Here is a 23,479-nt window from a genome sequence, read left to right on the forward strand (position 1 = left end):
CTTCATCCTGCCAAGGATTGGGGGAGTGGATGCATTTCTCCTCTGGTTCCGGAGGGGGTTTTGTGCCCAGAGTGCTTCATCCTGCCAAGGATTGGGGGAGTGTATGCATTTCTCCACTGGTTCCGGAGGGGGCTTTGTGCCCAGAGTGCTACATCCTGCCAAGGATTGGCGGAGTGGATGACTTCTCCACTGGTTCTGGAGGGGGCTTTGTGCCCAGTGATGCTGCACCTGAGGTGTGGAAGTTGACATCCTCTTACCTGGGTGTCTTAGCCACGCGATGTACCTGGAACAGGTAGCATGATACTCCCTGGAGGCAGAGCCACACTCCATCCTGGGGCTACTTAGGCTGCCAATTGCTGGTTCGTATCAGTGCTGGAGGTGGTGTCTCAAGTGGCGCATCCAGGGTCCAGGACGTCACCTGCAGACTTGGACGGCTGACCACTGGGGATGGTGCTGACGTCTGACAGAGTGGTATCGGCTGTGCACGTGCCGGTGCTGATGGTGGTGCAGGTGGCGGTGGCTGCGGCGGAGATGCTGCCAGTGCTGGCCGTGGTGCAAGTGTCTGCTGTGGTGGATGGAGACACCATACCGTCTCCGGCAGCCTCGGATGGCTGATCCTTGGGGAGGATGCTGCAGCCTGATGTTGTGGCAGCGGCGGTGCAGGTGGCAGTCGGAGTGGCAGTGGTGACTTTGGTGCACGTGGCTGCCATCCCTGATGATATGGTGGTCACCAGCCCCTCACCAGGAGACATCGTGCTCTGAGGTGACTTGCCCCTTTGGCTTGTGGCCCTTCCCCACCTTGGCAGTCGCTGCAGGGACCTTGGCACTGTCCTCTCTGTGTTTGGGCGATGCCTTGCTGGGTGGGGGGGTGTGGCTTTCCCCTGCTGGAAGCCGGCCCCTTTTTGACCTTTGCAGGTGGCGGAATAGGGTGGTCCTTCATATCTGTTGGTGGCACACTGGCAGCTCTGATGGGTGCCCCCTTTGTCCGTAATGGACTAGCAGGAACCACAGCGGATGCAGATTTGGTGGCTGAGGTGCTGGGCTGGGATCTAGACATCCTGGCCCCAGGGGAAGGATGGGGGAGGTGTAGGGAAGAGGTTAATGTTAGCTAGGAAAAGTTTTTTAGACACACTGGGATGAGAAGATGGAGGGGGTGTGGGAATGGAGGAAGAGGTAGTGGTTGTAGGAGGTGTACGTCTGCTGAGTTTGGGTGAAGGTGCATGGGCTGGAGGCTGTTGTGAGGTGGATGGCTGTTGAGTGGGTGTGTGCCTGCGTTTGTTTGCTTTGGGAGGAGGGCTCACAGACACACTGGGAGAGGACACAGGGGACATGTAAATGGTAGTGGGGTGGTGATTGCACGTGAGCGGTGTGTTGTGATGGGCGTGCTGGTACAGGAGGCAGTGGCTGATGATGTAGTGCGTGCAGGTGTGAGTGGGGAAGAGACAGGGAGGGAGGTGGATGACGTGGAGGAGGGGGACACAGTGGAGGCAGTGGATGTTTGTGTGTCTGCATGGGTATGGTGCTTGTGTGAGTTGCTGTGGGATGTGTGGTGCTTATGTTTTCCCAAACCACTTTTGTGTGTTGATGTGTGTGCATGCTGGTCTGATGGTGTGCTTGGGATAGGCTGAGGTAGAGGGGATTGGGTCTGGGTAGTGGAAGTTGGAGGGGGAGGCAGGACACAGGGACAATGGCTGCCATCAGTGCTGAGGCCAGAGCCTGAAATGCTCTCTGTTGGGCTGTCACGCCAGAATGAATGCCCTCCAGGTATGCATTTGTTTGCTGCAAATGCCTCTCGACTCAATGGATGGCATTCAGAATGTTTGACTGCCCAACAGTGAGGGATCTCAGGAGATCAATAGCCTCCTCACTGAGGGCAGCAGGGCTGACTGGGGCAGGGCCTGAGGTGCCTGGGGCGAAGGAGATGCCCACCCTCCTGGGTAAGCGGGCACGGGAAACACGCTGAGGGGCTGCTGGGAGGGTGGTGTTTGTAGGGGGGATGGCGGCTGTACCTGTTGTTGGGGTGGGCACAGAGGTGTCTGCCACCGCCAGGGAGCTTCCATCAGAGGAGGAGTCGCTGTCGCTGGTATCCCCTCCTGTCCCCGTTGTGGAGCTCCCCTCACCCTCCGTCCCACTGGCGCCTTCACCCTCCGTGGATTCACCCTCCTGGGCCATGTGGCACACAGCTCCCTCTATCGCCGGTGCCTCTGCTCCTCCGCCAGATGATGCTAATGCACACAAGGAAAGGGTGACAAAACAAGAAGCGGGGAAAGACAAAGGACACACATGGGAGCAGCCCTATGCACTAGGCCATGCACTACCAGTTAGTAGGAAAGTCACCAGCCCATGGGGTACAATGCCTAACGCCACTAGCTGCACACCTGAAACCCACAGGAGCCTGCCCAGTAGTAGATGCCCACTAACACTATTGGGGTTGGAGTGCCTCAGAGCCTGCCCAACAAGGGACCTACACTGCCATGTTCGCCCTGGCCTAGGGGCACCCGCAGCCCACATCCCACAACCAGATACTTCCTAAACCGAGCAGAGTCAGCTTTGTGACACTGTACTCACCACCTTGTGGCTGCTGTGATGCCCTCAAGCGCCCATCCAACTCCGGATAGGCCACTGCTAGGATGCGGAACATCAGGGGGGTCATGGTGCGACGGGCACCCCTCCCACGTTGGGAGGCAGCCCCAGCTGGGCCTCCGCCGTCCACTTGCTCCAACGGCGCAGGTCCTCCCATCTCTTGCGGCAGTGGGTGCTCCATCTATGATAGACCCCAAGGGTCCACACTTCCTTGGCAATGGCACGCCAAATAACCTTCTTCTGGTGGGCGCTGACCTAGAGGAAAGGTACAGGAGGAAAGGACATTACTCACCTGTCCGGACCGTCAGACTCATTGCCCACCAGTTCCCAACCATGCCCTGACGCACATACACTGACCATCCTCACATGCAGCCCTCAGCCCCCCCCAACATGTATCTTCCATCCACACCACTCCAAACTGGCATTGCCCACGCTTCATGCTCACAGTGAACTCACCTGTTTGTCTGGAGGACCGTAGAGTAGCGTGTACTGGGGGAGGACCCCATCCACCAGTTTGCCCAACTCCTCCGCGGTGAAGGCTGGGGCCCTTTCCCCAGACACTCGAGCCATTGTCGCTTCCAGACACAGGTCACAGCAGCACTTGCAGTGTAGGTCGACTGCCTACCGCGACGCAGCACAAGGCCAGCGCAGTTACCTCATTTCCCCTTGTCCCTCCTCACAAGTCAGGCAGCTGCCATTTCAGGGGGGCACATGCCATGGCACCTAACTGCGTCACACATGGATTTGCGAACATTACTGCAGACACACTTGTGCAAACTATGTGGTACATGAACCTCTGCTCATCGTTCTCCTCCATAGGCCACAACCACTGGGGCAGATGATGAGATGGCGGCATCCTCTGGTGTACAGGCCCTTGGTGGACCTGTCGACAATGGAAGACAGACACATCATAATCACCTACAGACTTGATTGTGCCACAATCAAAGACCTGTGTGCCCAGTTGGAGCCAGACCTGATGTAATCTATCCGCCATCCCACAGGAATCCCCCCTCTAGTGCAGGTCATGTCAGTGCACCATTTCCTGGCAAGTGGCTCCTTTCAAACAACAGTGGCCATGGCATCAGGGATGTCTCAGCCAATGTTTTCTAAGGTGTTGACCAAAGTGTTGTCTGCCCTGCTGAAACACATGCGCAGCTACATCGTGTTTCCCCAGGTGGAGGATTTGCCCACAGTGAAGGCTGACTTTTATGCTCTGGGACATAACCTCAACATCATTGGTGCCATTGGTGGTACACATGTGGCATTTGTCCCCCCGCAGAAATGAAAAAGTGTACAGAGATAGAAAAAGCTACCATTCGATGAATGTGCAGATGGTGTGTTTAGCGGACCAGTAAATCTCCCATGTGAATGCCAAGTATCCTGGCTCTGTGCATGACGCCTACATTTTGAGGAATAGCAGTATCCCTTATGTGTTGGGCCAACCAACTCTAGAGGCACCGGGGGTGGCTAATAGGTGAGGCTAAGGTCCCCACACAGTATGAGTAGGTGTCTGGGTGTGGGATTGTCCCTAAGGGTGAGTGTCTGGCTAATAGGTATCCCTCAACATTTTAGGTGACTCTGGTTACCCCAACCTCTCATGGCTACTGACCCCAGTGAGGAATGCCAGGACAAGGGCAGAGGACCACTACAAAAAGGCACATGGGCAAACTAGGCGTATTATTGAGAGGACGTTTGGCCTCCTGAAGGCCAGATTCCGGTGCCTCCATCTAACAGGTGGCTCCCTACACTACTCACCGAAGAAGGTGTGCCAGATAATCGTGGCATGCTGCATGTTGCACAACCTGGCATTGCAACGCCAGGTGCCCTTTCTGCAGGAGGATGAGCCTGGTGATGGTCTTGTGGTAGAGGTGGAGCTTGTGGACAGTGAGGAAGAGGAGGCAGAGGAAAAAGATATTGACAACCGAACGAACATCATCATGCAGTACTTCCAGTGACACACAGGTAAGACACTGTAACTCCTCCTCACATTTCAGAATACTGTAGGACATTGTATAAGTCAGCCTCTTAACCTCTGTCTATGGACACTGACAGTTCACTTTGGATTTCCATTTTTCAGATCTGGGTACCCCATTCTGCCTTCTGCTATATGTACTGCTGCCCAACAACTGTCATACATTAGTATGAGTAAATGAAAATTTACATTGCTATTTGTTACTAATGTTGTCATAATACATTTGCGAATGATCAGACTGACTTGAGATTGGTTTGTGCTTAAAGGGTGTTTATTTAGGGGCTAATAAGTATTGGGGTATGTGCTAAGGGCTGGGGTGATGCTGGAGAAATGTCCAGGATAGAGTCCAGTCTCTTGGTATCACAGGTGCATTGTACAATGGGGCATAGGAAGGGGAGAAATGGCAGTTCAAGGTGGACAGGATGACAGAGTGGGACAGAAGGGTGACAATCAGGAGAGTCTTATTTCCTGGCGGGGGTCTTGGCAATGTTCTCTGTCTTCTGCCTGGATTGCATGGACTGTTTGCAGGGTGGTTCTCCTTCTGCAGGGGGTGGGGTGCTGGTGGCCTGTTGGTCCTGTGGCGGGGCTTCCTACCACTAGCACTGGCAGAGGTGGAGGGCTGTTCCTTGATTTGGATAGTGTCAGGGGGCCTCTCTCATGGTCTTGCCTATGTCTGCCAGCACCCCTGCTATGGTGACCAGGATGGTGTATATGTTGGTGAGGTCCTCCCTGATCCCCATGTATTGTCCCTCCTGCAGCCGCTGGGTCTCCTGAAACTTGGCCAGTACCGTGCCCATGGTCTCCTGGGAATGGTAGTATGCTTTCATTATGTTGGAGAGTGCCTCGTGGAGGGACATTTCCCTGGGCTTTTCCTCCCCCTGTCGCACAGCAGTTCTCCCAGCTTCCCTGTTGTCCTGTGCCTCTGTCCCCTGAACTGTGTGCCCACTGCCACTGACCCCAGGTCCCTGATCGTCCTGGGTTAGTGGGGTTGCCTGGGGTCCCCGTAGTGGTGGACACACTGCTGATTGACGTGTCCTGGGGACAGTGGCATGGGCCCGCTGGGTGGGTGCTGTGGCGGTGTTTCCTGAGGGGTGATGTTCTGTGGTGGTTTGGGACTGTGGCAGGGGAACTGACTGTCCAGAGGTCCCTGATGGGCCAGGCTGGTGATTGTCATCCATGTGTGCAGAGCTGCTGTCATCACTGTGGGCCTCTTCTGTGGGGGGACTGGATATGGCTGGCACCTCCTGTCCGGTGACGGTGGGTAGGGATCCTGTTGGGATGTAAATGCATTGTTATTGTATCTGTGTGTGCCATCTTGTGCAATGGGTGTGTTTCCCTGTATTAATGTGCTTGCACTATTGCCTTGGCCCTCGTGTGAGTGGCGATTTTGTGGCCTGGATGAGTCCCTCTATTGGACATGCTTTGGTGATGGGTGTCCATGCATGTCTGTGATGGGTGTCCATGCATTTTTGTTGCATGCAGGGCTTGGTTGTGGGAGTGGTGGGTTGTGATGGTGGGGTGTGTGGGAGGTGGTGGAGTCATGGGAGTGAGGGTGAGGGTGGGAGTATGTGATGGCATGCAAGTAGGGTGGGGGGATATAGTAGTTAAGATTTGACTTACCAGGCTTCCTGCTACTCCTGAGAGGCCCTCAGGATGCATGATCGCTTAGACTTGCTCCTCCCATGTTGTAAGTTGTGGGGGAGGAGGTGAGGGGCCACAGCCTGTCCTCTGTAAGGCTACCTGGTGTCTTGATACCACAGAGTGTACCTTCCCCCGTAGGTCATTCCACCTCTTCCTGATGTCATCCCTTGTTCTTGGATGTTGTCCCACTGCGTTGACCCTGTCCATAATTCTCCGCCATAGCTCCATCTTCCTTGCAATGGATGTCTGCTGCACTTGTGATCCGAATAGCTGTGGCTCTACCCGGATGATTTCCTCCACCATGATCCTGAGCTCCTCCTCAGAAAACCTGGGGTGTCTTTGAGGTGCCATGATGTGGTGTGAGTGATGTGTGAGGTGGTGTGTGGGGTGAGGTGTTAGGGTGTGTGGTGTGAGGTGCGTGGAAGGTGTATATGTGATGGTGTTTTGTGCCTCTGGATGATGGTGTGGTGTTTGCTTTTCTCTCTCTCTGCTTCTTCAAAATTGTTTGCTGTAAGGGGTTGTGGGTAATGTGGGTGTGTGTTTTATAGTGTTGTGGGTGTGTGGGTGTGGTGTGTGTATGTGTGTCAGGTGTGTGTATTTTGAATTGTCCAATGTGGTTGTGTTTTGTATGTGTGTGTGTATTTTGAGCGCAGCGGTGTGTACTGCCAATGGTTTACCACGGTTGAAAGACCGCTGCATTGATTCGTGGGTCATGATACTGTGGGCATATTCCTGTTGGCGTGACGGTGTGGGTTTTGCTATCGCCAGTTTATCACTGACCTTTTGTCTGGCGGACTTGTGTGGGTGTCTGTATAGTGGCGGATTTCTCTGTGTGGGTCATAATACCCATAGCGGATTTCCACCACGGTCACGGTATGTTGGCGGCCGTTGGCACAGCGGTAAGCAGAATTTACCGCCAGGGTTGTAATGAGGGCCAAAGTGTTTGATACCAAACACTGTATGTTTCAGTTAAGCTATTTTGTCGCTGGGTAACTCATAATGACCAGTGCCCAGTACATACCTTAACATGGCTTCCCTGTTCACTTGCAATATCTAGTAATAGGACCATCAGAGGGACATATCTGCTCATGCAGATGTGTCCTCGCATAAAATATAATGCATCCTGCTGTAGGGATGACTTACATATATTATACGCAGTCTTTGGCATGGCAGATAGCGAGTGTGCCATGTTGCGTTTTCACATATGGTTTGCACCATGCAGTGGCAGTCTGCATGCAATTTATATGGGGGCCACTTAGGGTGGCATAATGCTTACTGCAGCCCTTAGGGACCTTCATCTGATAGAAACTTCGATAGATGATTCCTTACCTTAGAATTAACCCCAGGCATCAGCCTGGATCCAGGGATTTTTCCTTTAGCAGTACCTTCTGCTTGCCGTTGGGGGTGTCAGTCGATTCTGTGTCTGTCGTGGTCGCTGGATATGCCTTCGCAGGTCATATGTAGGCACCACCCCCGGCGCACAGACATCAGTTCTTTTCTTTTCACACCAGCCTACACACAGATCCAAAGAGCTACCCCACAGTCACTTTTGACTGGCTTTTTTGTACTTTTGTCGAAGCCTTTTGACCTGCTGGTGGGTGAAGTATGTTGTTACGGAATACCGGCTTCAAGCCCTGCAACTCCCTCTCATCGGATGATGTTCGTGACAGATGGGCACCTTGTCTGTCTTTGGTTTTTGGAGCACGACCCAAAGTTGTGCTCTGAGTGTCAGGCCATGAACCCGAAGGCTTTGAGGGAGCTGGCCCTAAAGCTTCTTCCAGACTGGCTCTCGGCTCTCGGTCAAGAGGAAGGTCCAGAGACTACTCGCGGAGCCTACACTCTTCATCCTATTCAAAATCTTCGGGATGCTCTGGTAGAGCAAACGTTCTTTGACTTCGCCACGTCGGTCGGATGACACGACGTGGGAAAAGGAGCATCCTTGCTCTAGGCCTGCACCCTCAGAGCCTACTTCTGGGTCAACTTCATATCTCTGTGAGTTTCCAGGAGCCAGAACCACCCCGGCCCAACTATATGAGGTCTAAGAGGCCATGTGCCTCATATTTGTGCAGTTTGACCCTGCTGGAGTGCCTTTAGGCCCAACAGGGTTGGCAGGCGCCCCCTGGGGGTTACACATGGATGGCGTCGGCCTCTGCTACGAAGGGCACCCAGGGATCAGTTTCCAGATCCGCACTGGGTTCGGTTGTGCTACTGTGACCTTCCCCGACAGCGGTGCAGACTTTGACGCTCCCAACGCCGCTTGGGCCTGCGGTCAGTGTCGATCCCATACTTATTGCAGACTCTGACATGGAGCTGGGTGGTGTTGCTCAACACCGAATTTGACGAGGACCTTCCTCCCCAGGTAGGATCCTGACCCTTATTCTTAAGGATACGGTGAGAGTATGGAGGGGTCGCTGGACCCCTTAGAATACCAGCTTGATGACCCCATGGACTGGGCTCAAGATATGGGTGAAGGCAGTGGTCTAGATACGTCTCCTGATGCTGGCATGCTTTCTCCCTCTGCCCTGGCTGCGGAGGAGAGACCATCGTATTCAGTAGTGGCGAGGAGATCGACCAAGGTCCTTGGGCCTCGAGCTCCCTTCTGTGGCTGTCAGGACCAACCTCCTGACTAAGGTGCTTCATCCTGGGGAGGCTTCTTCAGAACCCCACTTGCCCTTCAGATAGGCCCTCACTGATGGCCTGCTGGGGACTTGGCCGAAACCCAGCACAGGGGCTCCTGTAAACAGGACAATCGCCTGCCACTATAGGCCTGTGCCTAATGACCCAAAATTCTTTGACCAAACATCCCACCCCTGAGAGCTTGCTCATCCAGGCTTCTACATCCTCAAGCACATTCCCTTCCTCACCCCCGGATAGGGAGTTCAAAAGACCGGATCAGCTTAGAAAGACAATGTTTTCTTCCACCAGTCTGGCATTGCGGCCCGTGAACACTGCATGCCTTTTGGGCTGTTACTCCCATACTTTATGGGACACGGTTGTGCTGGTGCTGCCACAGGTCCCGGAGGAGGCCGGGCCATCCTCTCTCACAAGCTGTTGCTGATGGGAGAGGTGAGCTAAGTTCACAATCCAATGTGGGCTGGTTATGACTGACTAGCTGGGCAGATCAGTTGCATCGACGATGACCTTGAGGTGCCCGGATTTGTTGAGGGTGTCTAGCTTTTTGAGGGATTATAAACATGACCTTCTATGGCACCCGTCTCTTCTGAGACAAAGCAAGCTTGGTGCTCGATCGATTTAAGGAGTCCCGGGATATGGCTAGGTCCTTGGGCCTTGCAGCTGCTCCTCCCCCCTCAATCTGCTTTTCGCCCCTGTGGCTATGGAAGGGGCACCCAATCACGTCCTTTTCCCTCCAGCCAGTGTGCTGTGCTTGCTGCCTAGCTTCTATGTGGCCGGGGATGTGAGATCCAACGTCCTCGTGGACTAGGGAGCCAGCAGTCAGCCCAGTCCACCACCCCTCCTGTTGCAGCCTTAAAACCTTCCTAGTCTGACGCTTCCCAATCAAGGACCAACTGGAGGCAGGATTCGCAATCACCTGCCCCACTGGGAATCCATCACGTCTGACAGGTGGGTTTTGTAAATTGTCTGAAAGGGCTACTCCCTCCCCTTCAAGACTACCCCTCCATCCATGCCACCATCATACGATCAGATGATGAAGTATCACCTGGCACTTCTCTGCGAGGAGGTTACTGCTCTCTTGGCCAAGGGAACCATAGAGATGGTCCCTGTGCCAGAAGTAGGTCATGGATTTAATTCCTGCTAATGTCTGGTGCCCAAAAAGGACTAGGGGCCTCCGCCCTACCCTATATCTCCGGTCCCTCAATCTCTTCCTCAAGAAGGAGAAGTTCAAGATGCTTACTCTGGCTCAGGTGCACTCTGCCCTGGACCCAGGAGACTGGATGATATTGTTGGAGTTGCAGGACGTATGTTTCCATATTTCCTTCCTGCCTGTCCACAGGTGTTTCTTGCAATTCATGGTAGGTCACGAGCATTTTCAATTTACTGTGCTCCCCTTTTACCTCACCAGCACCCCTCAGGTGTTCACCAGAGTGATGATGGTGATCGCAGATCATATGCACAGTTTAGGGGTTTCAGTTTTCCCTTACCTCGACAACTGGCTGTTGAAGGTGGGCTTGCCCCAGGCTGTCGTCTCCCACCTCCAGACTATGACAGACCTCCTGCATTTCCTGGGGTTCACAATAAATGTGCCGAAGTCACATCTGACTCCCTCTCAGATGCTCCCTTTCATCTGAGTTGTTGTTTTGGGCCTATCATCCCGAGCGGCGAGTCCAGGATAGTCAGGTTATGATACAGATGTTTCAGCCTCTATCCTGGATTTCAGTGAGAATGACTCTGAGGCTGCTGGGCCTCATGGCTTTCTGCATCCTGCTGGTGACACATGCCAGATAATATACGCAGGCTCTGCAGTGGGACCTGAATTTTCAGTGGGCGAGTATCGGGGGAATCTCTCCAACATGGTCCAGATCTCTGAGGGATCTGCACAAGTTCTGGAGTGGTGGCTTTTGAACCGCAATTGGGTCTGAGGCAGATCCCTCCCCCTCCCCAACCAGATCTGACAGTAGTGACAGATGTGTCACTCCTGGAGTGGGACGGCCATATGGAAGAGGCAGAGATCAGAGGAGTCCGGTCTCCATATCAATCCTTTGAAACTCAGGGCAATTAGACTAGCATTGAAAGCATTCCTTCCCTCTCTTAGAGGGAAAGTGGTGCAAGTGTTGTACAGCAACAAGCTCGGGGGAGAGGGGGTTGTGGACCCTTTATCAGGAGCCTCTGGACATGGCTGGTACATCAGGCAAATCCCTGGTGGTTTAACATCTGGCGGGCTCTCTGAACGCCAGAGCAGACAAACTCAGCTGTCAATGCCTAGTCAATCACTAATGACGTCTCCATCCGTCGGAGGCGCCAAGGTCTCTTTCAGCAGTGTTTAGAGTCTTGGTTAAATCTGTTCACCTCTGCAGAGAGCGCACAATGACAGCTGTTTGGACGTTGGAGTTCCAAAGTGGCACTTGCTTGGTGACAGTTTTCGTCTTGAGTAGAACTCTAGCCACCTTTCCGCCTTTCTGCTAATACCCCTTCTGCCCAGATTTATCAAGAGGATGAAGAACGAACAGGCCCAAGTAATTCTTGTGGCTCTGGACTGGGCACTAAGAGCCTGGTATCCTGAGCTCTTGAGCATGGCCATCAATCCTCCAATCAGATTACCCCTTTGGGAGGATCTTCTGTCGCAGCAGCAAGGGACGGTTCTCCACCCAAACTTGGCCAGTGTCCGACTTCTTGCATGGAGATTGAGCAGCAGCAGTTGACAGCTTTTGACCTTCCGTCTGAAGTCTGTAAAGTTATCTTGGCAGCCAGGCGTCACTCCACCGAAACGGTATACGCCTGCAATTTTAACAAATTTGTGGCACGGTGTGCTGATAAGTCAATTGACTCCCTCACTGCCCCTCTCTCTGAGGTCCTTTTGTTTGTTCTTATTCTAGCCCAGCAGGGCTCTGCTCTTGGCACCCTCAAGGATTATTTACCTGCGATATCCGCTTTCCTGAGATTACCCGATTAACCCTCTTTGTTTAAATCTCCTATTGTTGGTGGATTCCTGCATGGTCTTACCCATATGTTTCTTCCTTCTTTGATCATAATGCCCCAATGGGATTTGAACTTGGTTCTTATTTTCTTGATGTGTGCTCCTTTCGAGCCACTGTTCACCTTGGCTTCTTACTCTGAAGACAGCCTTCCTGGTCGTCATCACTTCTGCTCGCAGAGTGAGTGAGCTACAGGCCTTTTCCATCCATCGTACCAGGGCTTCCTTTTTGCCTGAAGTGGTCACACCCTTTCATGTAGGCCAATCCATCACCTTGCCCACTTTTTATGCGCCCCCATATCCTTCTGAGGAAGAAGAGAGACTCCACCGCCTGGACCCAAAAAGAGCTTTGGCATTATATCTTGATCGTACTAAAGAGTTCCTGGTGGATGACCAACTCTTTGTGGGTTATGTGGGTGCGAAGAAAGGTTAGGCAGTGCAGAAGCGAATCCTCTCTAGATGGGTTGTTCTCTGCATTAACATGTGCTACGCATTGGCTAAGAAGCAATCCCCAGAGGGTTTGCGTGCTTACTCCACCAGAGCAACAGCTGCATTCACAGTGTTAGCTTGTGGAGTTCCAGTACTGGACATCTGCCAGGCAACAACATGGGTGTCATTGCACACGTTCACCAAATACTACTGCCTGGACATTCTGGTCCAAAAGGACAGGTACTTTGCCCGTTCGGTCCTGCAGGACCTCCTAGTATGGTCCTGGTTCGCAGACCCTCTTCAGGGGATAGTACTGCTTTGGTATCTATTCTAAGGTAAGGAATCTGCAACTAAAAGTCTCTATCAGATGAACAAGTTACTTACCTTTGGTAACAAATTATCTGGTAGAGACCTATTCTAGTTGCAGCTTCCTTACTCATCCACCCATCCTCCCCCCTCTGCGAACTGATTTCTAGGGACAGGGACTTCCCTTTCAGGGCCCTAGTTCTGGTGCACCATTGTCAATGTTCTTCATGGCTCCGCCCCTTCTGGCGTGGAAAGTTGTGAAAAAAAACTGATGTCGGCGCGCCATGATGGTGCCTATTTACCAACTGCAACGTCATATCCGGTGACTACGATGGATGCGGAGTCAACATATGCCACCTAACGCCGTGCAGGGGTTCTGCTCGAGGAAAAAACTCCAGATCCAGGCTCATGCCTGGGGGAAATTCTAAGGCAAGAAACCTCTACCAGATAATTAATTACCAAAGGTAAGTAACTTGCTTTTTAGTACCCATGCCCTAAGTACCATTTACCAAGGACTTACAGGGGTGCTACAGTGTGTCCCAAATGTACACTGATTAGTTTACCTTGTTTGTAGGGAAAGAGTACTGGCACTGGGGTCTGATTAGCAGGAACCCAGTGCACATCAGTCGAAAAACATCAGTACCAATGGCAAAAAGTGTGGATGACCATGATAAAAGAGGCAATTCCTTACATTAGGACAAACAATTGTGCTTCTTTAGCACCAGGAAATAACAGGAGTAAAGTCCAGCCTGTTTCTGAGGCTGTGACCCTCCATGGCTCACTTGTCCAAGAGAGCCTGGACTTTCTGCTGCTCCAGTAGGTAGACTATGTGGTGGTTTGGATAGGAGCATATCTTTGCTGGACTATTTAGAGCAATCATCTGTGGGAAGTGATGTACTAACGCCCTTGGAGGTAACACCTTATTCTGCCTCCAGCACAGTTGCAATATGCCATCTGGGGCAAACTACACCAGCTAGGAAGCTAAAATGGGGCAAAGTAGGGACTGGACAGTCTTTTGACCCTGCTAGCCTGGACGGTGTTGGCTGAATCCCTGACCCCAGTCTTAAAAGAAGTTGGGGGAGGGGGCTGGGTGATCTGTTTCTGTGGAGATGAGCCTTTTCTTTCTCTTTGAGCCAAGCACCCTTCCAAAACTTTAAAAGGGATGAAACTGCTGGAGAAACTGCTGCACGGACATAGAATGGCCAAGGAAGTGTGCTGTGGCTCTGCTTTCTATTAAGTATTCCAGCGCTGAGTCTGCTTTATCTCTAAAAAGGCAGGTGCTGTGAAATGGCATATCCATCAATGATGCTTGGAAATCAGATGGAAAACCCATGGATCTTATGCATATATGGCCAAAGCAGGTACAGGCTACACGGCTGAATTAGACTGTGTCCAGGCCAGAGCGGATGACTTACTTCACTGTGTCTTGACAATTCTGAGTTATTTGTGCTGTCTGCAATATCTTGCTAACCACGTCTCACAATACATGCTATTATCTCCTTAGTAGGCAGCTGGCCTTAACAAAATGTAGGGTGAGACTAGCAGAGAACATATTCATTCAGAATGCTTTCAAATGTTTTGATTACTAATTGGGAAGCGTGGTACTACATGAGTTTGTGTTCAGTTTACTTGTGGATGTCTAGATCACATACCGGTGGGGTAGGTTGTTAAGTGAGGAAGGCCAGGTTCCTGGGGGTTGGTCTGTCTTGTCTAGCTGTTGCATATATAGTGGCAGCCAAGAACAAGATTTAGCCCAAGGGCCCATTAGTGTATCTGTCAGAGCTTTGTTGAAGGGGAGGAATGTGTTGGACATGACCCTTTCTATAGGGTCACTCCAGATATTTGCCTTCCTTTGCTGAACTCATTTTTGGTTGGTTACTACAACTTTGAGCTTTTTGCTCCTGTTAACCAGAGCTAAAGTGCTTGTGCTCTTTCCTTAAAACATGGTAAAATTGGCGTGCACCTAATTGGCACATGTAATTTACTCGAATGTGTCTTTTAAATGGTACTACCTGTAAAATAAAAGCTACTTGTGGGCAGCAGCAATCTTTGGCCAACCACTAAAGTAGCACTATAACAATGTCGCAGGCCTGCCACTGCAACCTGCAGTCCAGTTTTAAAACTTCAATTTCGACCTGGCAAAATAAAAATCTTGCCAGGGCTAAACCTTACTTTCTAATACTTCTAAGACACCCCTTAGGTATGCCCTAAAGGCTCATAGGGCAAGGTATGTTGTATTTAATAAGTTGGACATGTGGCTTTCAGTTTTTTGTGTCCTTGCAGTGAAAAACTCCCAAAGCCGTTTTTCATTTTTGTAACGCTATCTTGCTACAAGACTAACACTAGGTTACCTTATTACACTTAAGTGCTAACATCTGATTGGGAGCAGGTAGAGCACATATGTTTACGCTAAAATGAATTGTAACTTAAAATTCTCTTCAGTGGTGAAATCTTGTTTTAAGTTATGATTTGGAAAATGCTTCTTAGAAAGTTGGCATTTTACTGCCCAAATCAAATATGCCCTTCTGCCTATGTCTAGAGTCACGTGACTGTTAATGACACTCCTGTGGTGTTTTGTGTAGTATTTTTTGACATGGGAAAAGAAGTGTGCGTGTGTTGACCTGACAAACTGGCTAGGGAGAAGTTGTACTGTGGAGATGTTATTTTCCATAATTCCTATGATGTACTGCTTGCTAGAATGTAGAATGTCATGATGTAGATGGTGAGATCAGAAATGGAATGGGGAGGCTGGAGGAAAAGAGGATGCTGGATAGAAGTGGAGGCTGGATGAGGAGCTGCGCTGAAGGTGTCATGACTCTCTGAATCTTAATAAAAGAAGCTATACAAAGAAAAAGAAAAGTCATTTTGAAGAGTGATCTTTACATTGGCGACGAGGACCGTGCAGGAGACGGACACAACTGTTAATGCATCCCAATCTAGGTAATTTACTCTCTCTGGGACTCGTTTTAGGCCGATGAACCTTTTGACCCTTTTAACATGAGCACTGCATTTCACCACGGCAATTTCAAGAGGTAACTGAATCGCATGTAACAAATCCTTAATTTTCTCGCCATTTTTCACTGGAGAACCAGAAGAGGTCAGGAAACCCCTCTGTGACCACAGCTGGCCAAAATCATGTACAATTCCAAATCCGTATCTGCTGTCCGTATAGATAGTGACTTTCAGGTTCTCAGCTGCGTGGCATGCCCTAGTAAGAGCAATTAATTCAGCCACTTGAGCAGAGTATACTCTTTCGAGCCAGGATGCTTCTAAGATACCAGTGATTGTACATACAGCATATCCAGCTCTCAGTACTCCAACTGAGTCTCTCAGGCATGAACCATCGACAAAGATAATGCAATCATTTTCTTCCAACTAGGTAACTTTAATGTCGGGTCTTGGTTTGGTGCACAGATCTGTTACCTCAAGACAATCATGTTCTACCTCCTCAGCATCATCAAGGTTTGCATTTTGAATAGGAAGCAAAGTTGCCGGGTTCAACACAGTACATCTTTTCAGTGACACATTGGGTGACCCCAGTATAATTGTCTCATACTTAGTTAGGGATGCATTCGTCATATGCTGCATCTTTGTTCGGGTCAACAGGATTTCAACTGAATGTGGGACCATTACTGTTAAAGGATGTCCCATCACTATACCTTCACACTGAGTGAGGCTTTGACCAACTGCTGCAACTGCACGCAAACAACCCGGTAAGGCTGCTGTGACTGGGTCCAAAGTAGCTGAAAAATATGCTATTGGGTGGATTGCACCTCCATGGACCTGTGTCAGGACAGACAAAGAACAAGTATCAAGTTCATGACAAAACAGTACAAAAGGCTTTGTGTAATCAGGCATACCTAAAGCTGGTGCCCTGCACATGCTTTCCCTCAGTTCCATGAATGACTTCAGCTCTTTCTCGGACATGGTTATGGCACCCGGGCCATCCTGGATCTCCTTGACAGTCAACCTGACCAAAGGTTTAGAGATAATCGAGAAGTTGGGAATCCACTGACGACAGTAGCCCACCATTCCCAAAAACATCCTGACATCTCTCTTGGTTGTCGGGGGATTCATCTGCAATATGGCTGTCACCCTTTCTTTCGATATTCTCCTTGACCCTTTTTCAATCAGGTGACCTAAGTACTTCACCTCTTTCTGACAATATTGCAGCTTCTTTGGGGACACTTTGGGGGTCATTCCTACCCTGGCGGTCCGAGACTGCCAGGGTAGGGGACCGCGGATGCACCGCCAACAGGCTGGCGGTGCATCCAGGCCCATTCTGACCGCTGCGGTAAAGCCGCGGTCACCCCTGGGCTGCAGAATCCTCCATGGCGGCGCTGCAGGCAGCACCGCCATGGGGATTCTGACCCCCTTCCCGCCAGCCTGGTTCTGGCGGTTTTGACCGCCAGAACCAGGCTGGCGGGAACGGGTGTCGTGGGGCCCCTGCAGTGCCCATGCCAACGGCATGGGCACTGCAGGGGCCCCCTAACAGGGCCCCACTTAGAATTTCAGTGTCTGCTTGGCAGACACTGAAATTCGCGACGGGTGCTACTGCACCCGTCGCACCCCTTCCACTCCGCCGGCTCCATTCGGAGCCGGCTTCCTCGTGGAAGGGTGTTTCCCGCTGGGCTGGCGGGCGGCCTTTTGGCGGTCGCCCGCCAGCCCAGTGGGAAACCCAGAATGACCGCCGCGGTCTTTTGACCGCGGTACGGTCTTCTGGCGGTTCCCGCTTGGCGGGCGGCACCCCCTTTATGTCCATTCTTTCCCAAATGATTCAGTAAGGCAATGGTATCGTACCTGCAGTCATCTTTTGTTTTGGACGTAATCAACATATCATCAATGTACTGTACTAGACTCGAACTGAAAGGCAATTCTAATGATTCCAAGTCCTTCTTCAATATCTGATTGAAGATGGAAGGTGATTCAGAAAACCCTTGAGGAATTCGGCACCAACTGTAAACCTTGTCCAGGAATTTGAAACTGAAAATAAATTGGCTATCCTCATGAAGAGGCACTGAAAAGAATGCTTGAGACAGGTCCACAACTGTGAACCACTCTGCATCACACAGAACCTGAAACATAATCACTGCTGGATGTGGCACTATGGGGCAACATTTTACCGCAATCTCATTGATTTTTCTCAAATCTTGAACAATTCGAACTTTCCCACAAGGCTTTTTCAGACCCAATATTGGTGAATTACACGGGCTGCTCATCACTTCTTTTAGAACCCCTTGCTTTACAAAGTCTGCAATTATCTGTGTCACCTCTATGAGAACATCTTGTGCCATGTGGTACTGCGGCACTTGGGGAAACACTGCATTCGGCTTTACCTATACTATGACCGGTCCTACTCCTTTTATTAGTCCCACTTCTTTTCCTGTCAGGTCCCACACCTTTTCTGTCACTATTCCCTGCAATTTGCCTGGTAAGTCAGTCACTGTAAACAACGGGAATAAGGTTATCAAAGGGTACTCCTCATTTGCAGTCTCCGTCTCTGACTCTGAGATCTGACCATCGTCCCCTTCATCATCACTGTTTGTCTGCACCTCAATCCCTTCATTGGAACAGGTAATCGAACAACTTGTCTTACACAGTAAGTCTCTTCCCAGGGATATGGGACTCGAGTCACAGACTACAAATCTATGTAATCCCTGGAAGGTACCAATCTCAACTTGGACCAGATCTGTAATCGGATTTGTCAGAAACTGATTTGCTACTCCTAGCACCTTTATGGTACGCCCCGAAAGTGGTAATTTCGGAACCTCTGCACTTCTGACTGTAGAGCATGTAGCTCCTGTATCAACTAGGAACGAAACCTTATGACCCATCACCTTTCCTTCTACATAAGGACCCCTCTGATCTACTTCTAGGGACGCTGCAAGCCTGCACTCCTCGCTATCTGAACAATCATCCAACCATTCATCGTTTATTCCATCCTCACCACACAATGGGAACTGCTGTACTGTATTATTTTGACTCATTGTTTGCCCTGTGACCTGTTGAGGAAGCATCACCTGTTGCTGTCCCATTGGAGCTAATGGTATCTGCATTTGCTGTCTAGGAACCATGGGAATCTGCTGCTGTACCTGCTGCATCTGTGCTGGTTGAATATGTGGCATTTGCATTTGTTGCATGGGTTGGAGACCCTGCATCTGCACCATGTTATTCTGGAAGTTCGGATTTTGACACCTCACTTTTGGACCCCTCACATTTTGAAATGTACCAACATCATTGCTTTGTTGAACAATACCATCCTGCACCACCATTGGGCACTCCCGCTTCCAGTGCCCCACGCCCCCGCACGCATGACATGGTGACATCTTTTTCATCCCCTGCACATCATTTTGAACCACAACGGTATTCATATCTGGACCACGGTTCACAAAACCTCCTCGACCTCATCCTCTCGATTGTGCCTGAAACATTCCATTTCCCTGCGGTTGCTGCTGTACCATCTGCTGTATTCCATTTCCCTGCATCCCTGCTTGCGCTGCCTTAATTTACATCACCATCACTTTCTCCTTCAACTTTCTCTGTTTCAGCTCAATCTCGTCACTACAGTATTTCGCATACTGCAACACCTCATCAATCGGCTTTGCTTGCCAACAGATCAATTGATTCTTAATCATCTGGCTAATCTCTGGTCTCAGCCCTTCAACGAACCTGAACACAAGGTGCTTCATGTCTTTCGGTTCTATGACCTCAGTGCCACTATAGTGTTTGAATGCCTTCAGCAACCTCTCATAGTAAGCATGTATCGACTCTTTGCCCTCCTGTGACGTTCGATCAATTTTCTGCCAATCAGTCACCTTCGGCGACACCTTCTGCTTTAAAAACTCAATCACCTTATGATAATACCTCATCGCTTCAGAAGACTTTGCTCCAGTAATCTTATCCCTTGCTGGTTACTCTGTCGGCCAATCCACACCCCTCTTGTACTCAAGCCGTAAGTCAGCCGGAACTATGATTTCAAACAGGGTATTCAAGTCTTCCCAGAGACATTTCGCAAGCTTCACAAACCTGTCCGTCTGCTGGTACCACTCTATCGGATTCTCTCTCAACCTGGGATAGTCATTTGTGAATGACAGAATGTCACCCCTGGACTATGGTACATGGACTAAAACCCCTCCGGCTGTCTCTCTCATTGGTAACATCTTTATTGTCCCCGTATCTGGTGCAGCTTTCACCTGATTAGGTTCCAGGCAGTCACTTTTCTCCTTATCTCTCTTCTTTGCCCATCTGCCTTCCCACTTCTCTAATGCTCCCCAAATTTGAGCACTCTGTAGTATCTCTTTAAGATGAGCCTTCATTCCAGTAGATCTCATATGATTGAAGTCCTTGGGCTCAAAGTCTAACCTATAGCTCCTCTTCAAATGCTTAGTATTTTCTATGTCTATGCTGTATTTGTCTGCTAGGTTTGCCAACCTCTGATGTACCTTACTCACTTCTTTGGTTATTTTGGGGCACAGATATCTCAACTCTGCTTCCATGTATGACTCTAATCTGTTCACCCCCATCGTTCCTTCTACTAGTTCTGTGGCTTCTACACCCAGTCTCACAAAATTCAGATAGTCTTCTCTCTCTGACCCCTCTGTGGTCACTGAAGTTTGCGGAGTGTTGAGCTTGTCTAACCACTCATTCAATTGTTCCGCGATTAAGCCTTGCAACGAAACATTTTCAGACTGCATCATTGGTGTCTGTGTCATATTTGTACTCATTACCTGTGGGGTTAGTGTTCCCAACCCTGCTTGCCTCATTGTCTCCAAAGGAACCCCAATCGGACTAAAGTCCAACAAGGATCTAGACCTTTCAGCTGTCTGTCCTCCCTGTGTCATTCCCTGCAAGTTTCCTGTGGACCCTCCTCTTATTGCCTCTTGGGTTATTACTCCCTGGTCACATACGCCAGGCTTAGCTTGCGCATACAGCGGTACTGGTGGACTAACTGTAATTGGCAATGATATAGCAGCTGGTGACTGTCCAATTCCCGAACCCTGTGGAGTATTAACTCCCATAGCTTGATTCATCATGGGTGCTGTAGCTACCGACTACGATCCTGTGACAGAAGTGTAACTCAGAACCACCTGTTGCTGCGGCTGGGGCAGCAATTGTGGAGTTGGCTCAATCTGCAATAACTTTGCTCTCGTGTATACTGGATCAGGCGGCACCATCAAAGTCGTAGTGTCTGTTTTACAAGTGCCCTTCTTTCCCTGTGCCTCATCTTCATGAGTTATTGCCAGAAACATCTTAATTCCATCAACTACTACCCTTCTCCACATTTTGGTCTCACTATCCCATTTAGCCTCTGCTAGAGTCTTTTCTGCTCTCTTCATTCTCCTCATAAATTTCTGCTGCCTATGTTGTATGGCCATTAAATCCCAGACCGATAATGCCTCATACTGAGCTGGTCTCGCGGGCGGCTTTTGCTCACTTAGCACCCTCCGCAAATTTTCCAAAATCCTTATATTAAATGTTCCGTACTCCGGAAATGCCAAACATCCCTCCTTCTCTGTCAGTTTGCACCACTGCTTTAGCCAAAGACATGGCGCGACTCCCTTCTCCTCCATTATGATATAAGCCGGAGTATCCTCTGGCGGTGTAGGCTCCCCCACACTCGCTGTAATGTATGTATCTCCCCTCAAGGCACACTTTAGAGCCTTGAAAAACTTAATTTTTGCATCTTTTATTTTGTTTTAAATCTAATCAGGAAGTGACTTTAATTCCCAGAACACTCTTCGCTTACCTTCTCAACCAATTGCCTCTAACGGACGGCTGCCAATCCGTGCGCGACCCCTCTCGACAACTGACATATCCCAGCGCGGCTCCAATGACGTCACACTCACACGCACTGCGGCTGACAAAGTCTTGCAGCTTGTCCTCCTCACACAAACCTAATGCAATATATTGCGAGTACCTTTTAAAACAAAAACCCAAATTTGGCGGTTTACTACAGGAAGGGTAACACAATCGCTTCAGAACTTTACAGAGATTTCACTTGAAGCCTGGGCCGCTACTCTCTCCTTCTCAGCTCCCGCACTCGCAAGCAGAATTCGACCGCAAATCCTACTCTCGACTTGTCAATGATTCGTTCTAGTGCACTTTAGAACTTGCCAAATCTTCATCGAAGGTTTCAGTCACACAATTTGACTCAAACTCGACTTGTCAACCACGCCCGATTGACCTATTAAACCGCACACATTACAACATAAACCAAGTGTCTCATAAACTTATCAATATACTCTGGAGTCTTAGACCACGATGGGTCCGTACATCACCAATAACCACGTGGACAATTTTTGAGCATAAAGCGCCACATTCACATGAAGTTCGCCGACTTCCCTACTATCATACTGCGGAGTACGCCCACTCCTACTAAAACAACATTACCTGGCCTAAATTCATACACACTTCACAAATCATCTGCAATATGCATAAGCTGAGCAAGCGCAAATTCTACATCACACATGCTAGGATGCCGAGAACATACCCAACTCACTTAGGCAAGCTCCGAGATTGCGGGAAAGTCATGGCAAATTTAGAGACACATCATACCTCCAATTTGCATTATTTCGAAAAACACTTTTAAACAATGGTCACTCGTCCTAGGGCCCCCAAAGGGCCTAAACCGTCGCTCTGCTACCAGAACTGTTAACGCGTCCCAATCTAGTTAATTTACTCTCTCTGGGACTCATTTTAGGCCGATGAACCTTTTGACCCTGATTGAATGCACCTTAGGACGAGATAACTAATCAACATGTCAATCAACAAGTCAATAACGTTATCAATAAAACTCGGAAACCACCATGACCTTTTAATCATGAATAACCACACCAGTTTAGTACGATTTTGTGATATTTATTAACTATTGATTACAATTCTATTAGTAAGTTTATTAGTCTCAAAGCCATGAAACATATCAACATTGTCATAATATGGCAACTCAAATAAGATTTAATCAAAGCAAAGATCATGAACGTTAGAACATAACACGACGTCAACATGAATTAACCTTAGCAGAGTATCATTAGTGCATCATTTAACAAAGCATTGATTCAGTCATTTGACTATTTGCGTCTGTTTGTGAACCCCTTAACTAACCTCGAATTAGCATTGGCATGTTGGGCTTCATGCAAAACAATTTGGTAACACAAATTTAGAAAATATCTATCTATGGTCTCTGTCAAAAGAAGCAGTTTGTACCTAGAAAGGAAAGGCAAACAGACAATTACAATTTCATCATCATATAGTTACCCTCCGTAATGGGTTAACATACAGAGTCAGTCTTCATCCTCAGGACATAATTTGATTCGCCATCAGCCAGGGAATTCAGCAAGACGGGTAAGATGGGACACTTCCCTCATAAGGAGGAAAAGTATAAAATGGGCAAGATAAGGGAGGATGGTTTGAAGAACCAAACAGCAAAGTCTCTATGCAGAGTGACAAAGTGTCAGGGTCATAGCAAAAGTTCGCAATGGCATCTCCTAATGACTCCTCGTGTCAAAGGTTTTTATCCCTTTTCTGTTGTGCAGTCCCCTAATTTCTGATTGGGTAGGGCTGGCACCCCACTATCTCCATCCAATGGGTTTCCAGTGGTGCTATCAAATTTGTCACCCCATAACAGTTCTAATGTATTTTATTGGCCCTTGTGATTAACGTCTTCAGAGGGTAGAATGTCCGGTATGATTTCATACTCTTGTGGTCCTCTCGCATCAACTGCACTCCATTGTCTGCACCGATTTAGGCGACCTTGTACCTGTAACTAGTTCACACTGTTGCATTCAACAAAAATGTTTCCTTGAGCAAGTTGAATTTCATGAGAACGGATCTACTAGGGTTACACTCATCTTTTAGCTTTGGAAAAGTACGAGTACATGTCCTTCAGCAAGTCAGCACACTGCACGTTAGAAAAATACATTTAATATGAAACCGGGCAG

At 49.5% G+C, this 23,479-nt stretch overlaps 1 long non-coding RNA gene across 1 annotated transcript in view; it reads right to left on the reverse strand.

Moving 5' to 3' along the window:
* The window catches only part of LOC138245594 (uncharacterized), a 149,048-nt gene that overhangs the window by 117,800 nt on the left and 7,769 nt on the right, over positions 1–23,479 (reverse strand). The window lies entirely within an intron of this gene.

Source organism: Pleurodeles waltl, chromosome 7 (assembly GCF_031143425.1).
Source record: "Pleurodeles waltl isolate 20211129_DDA chromosome 7, aPleWal1.hap1.20221129, whole genome shotgun sequence".
Lineage (NCBI taxonomy): Eukaryota > Metazoa > Chordata > Amphibia > Caudata > Salamandridae > Pleurodeles > Pleurodeles waltl.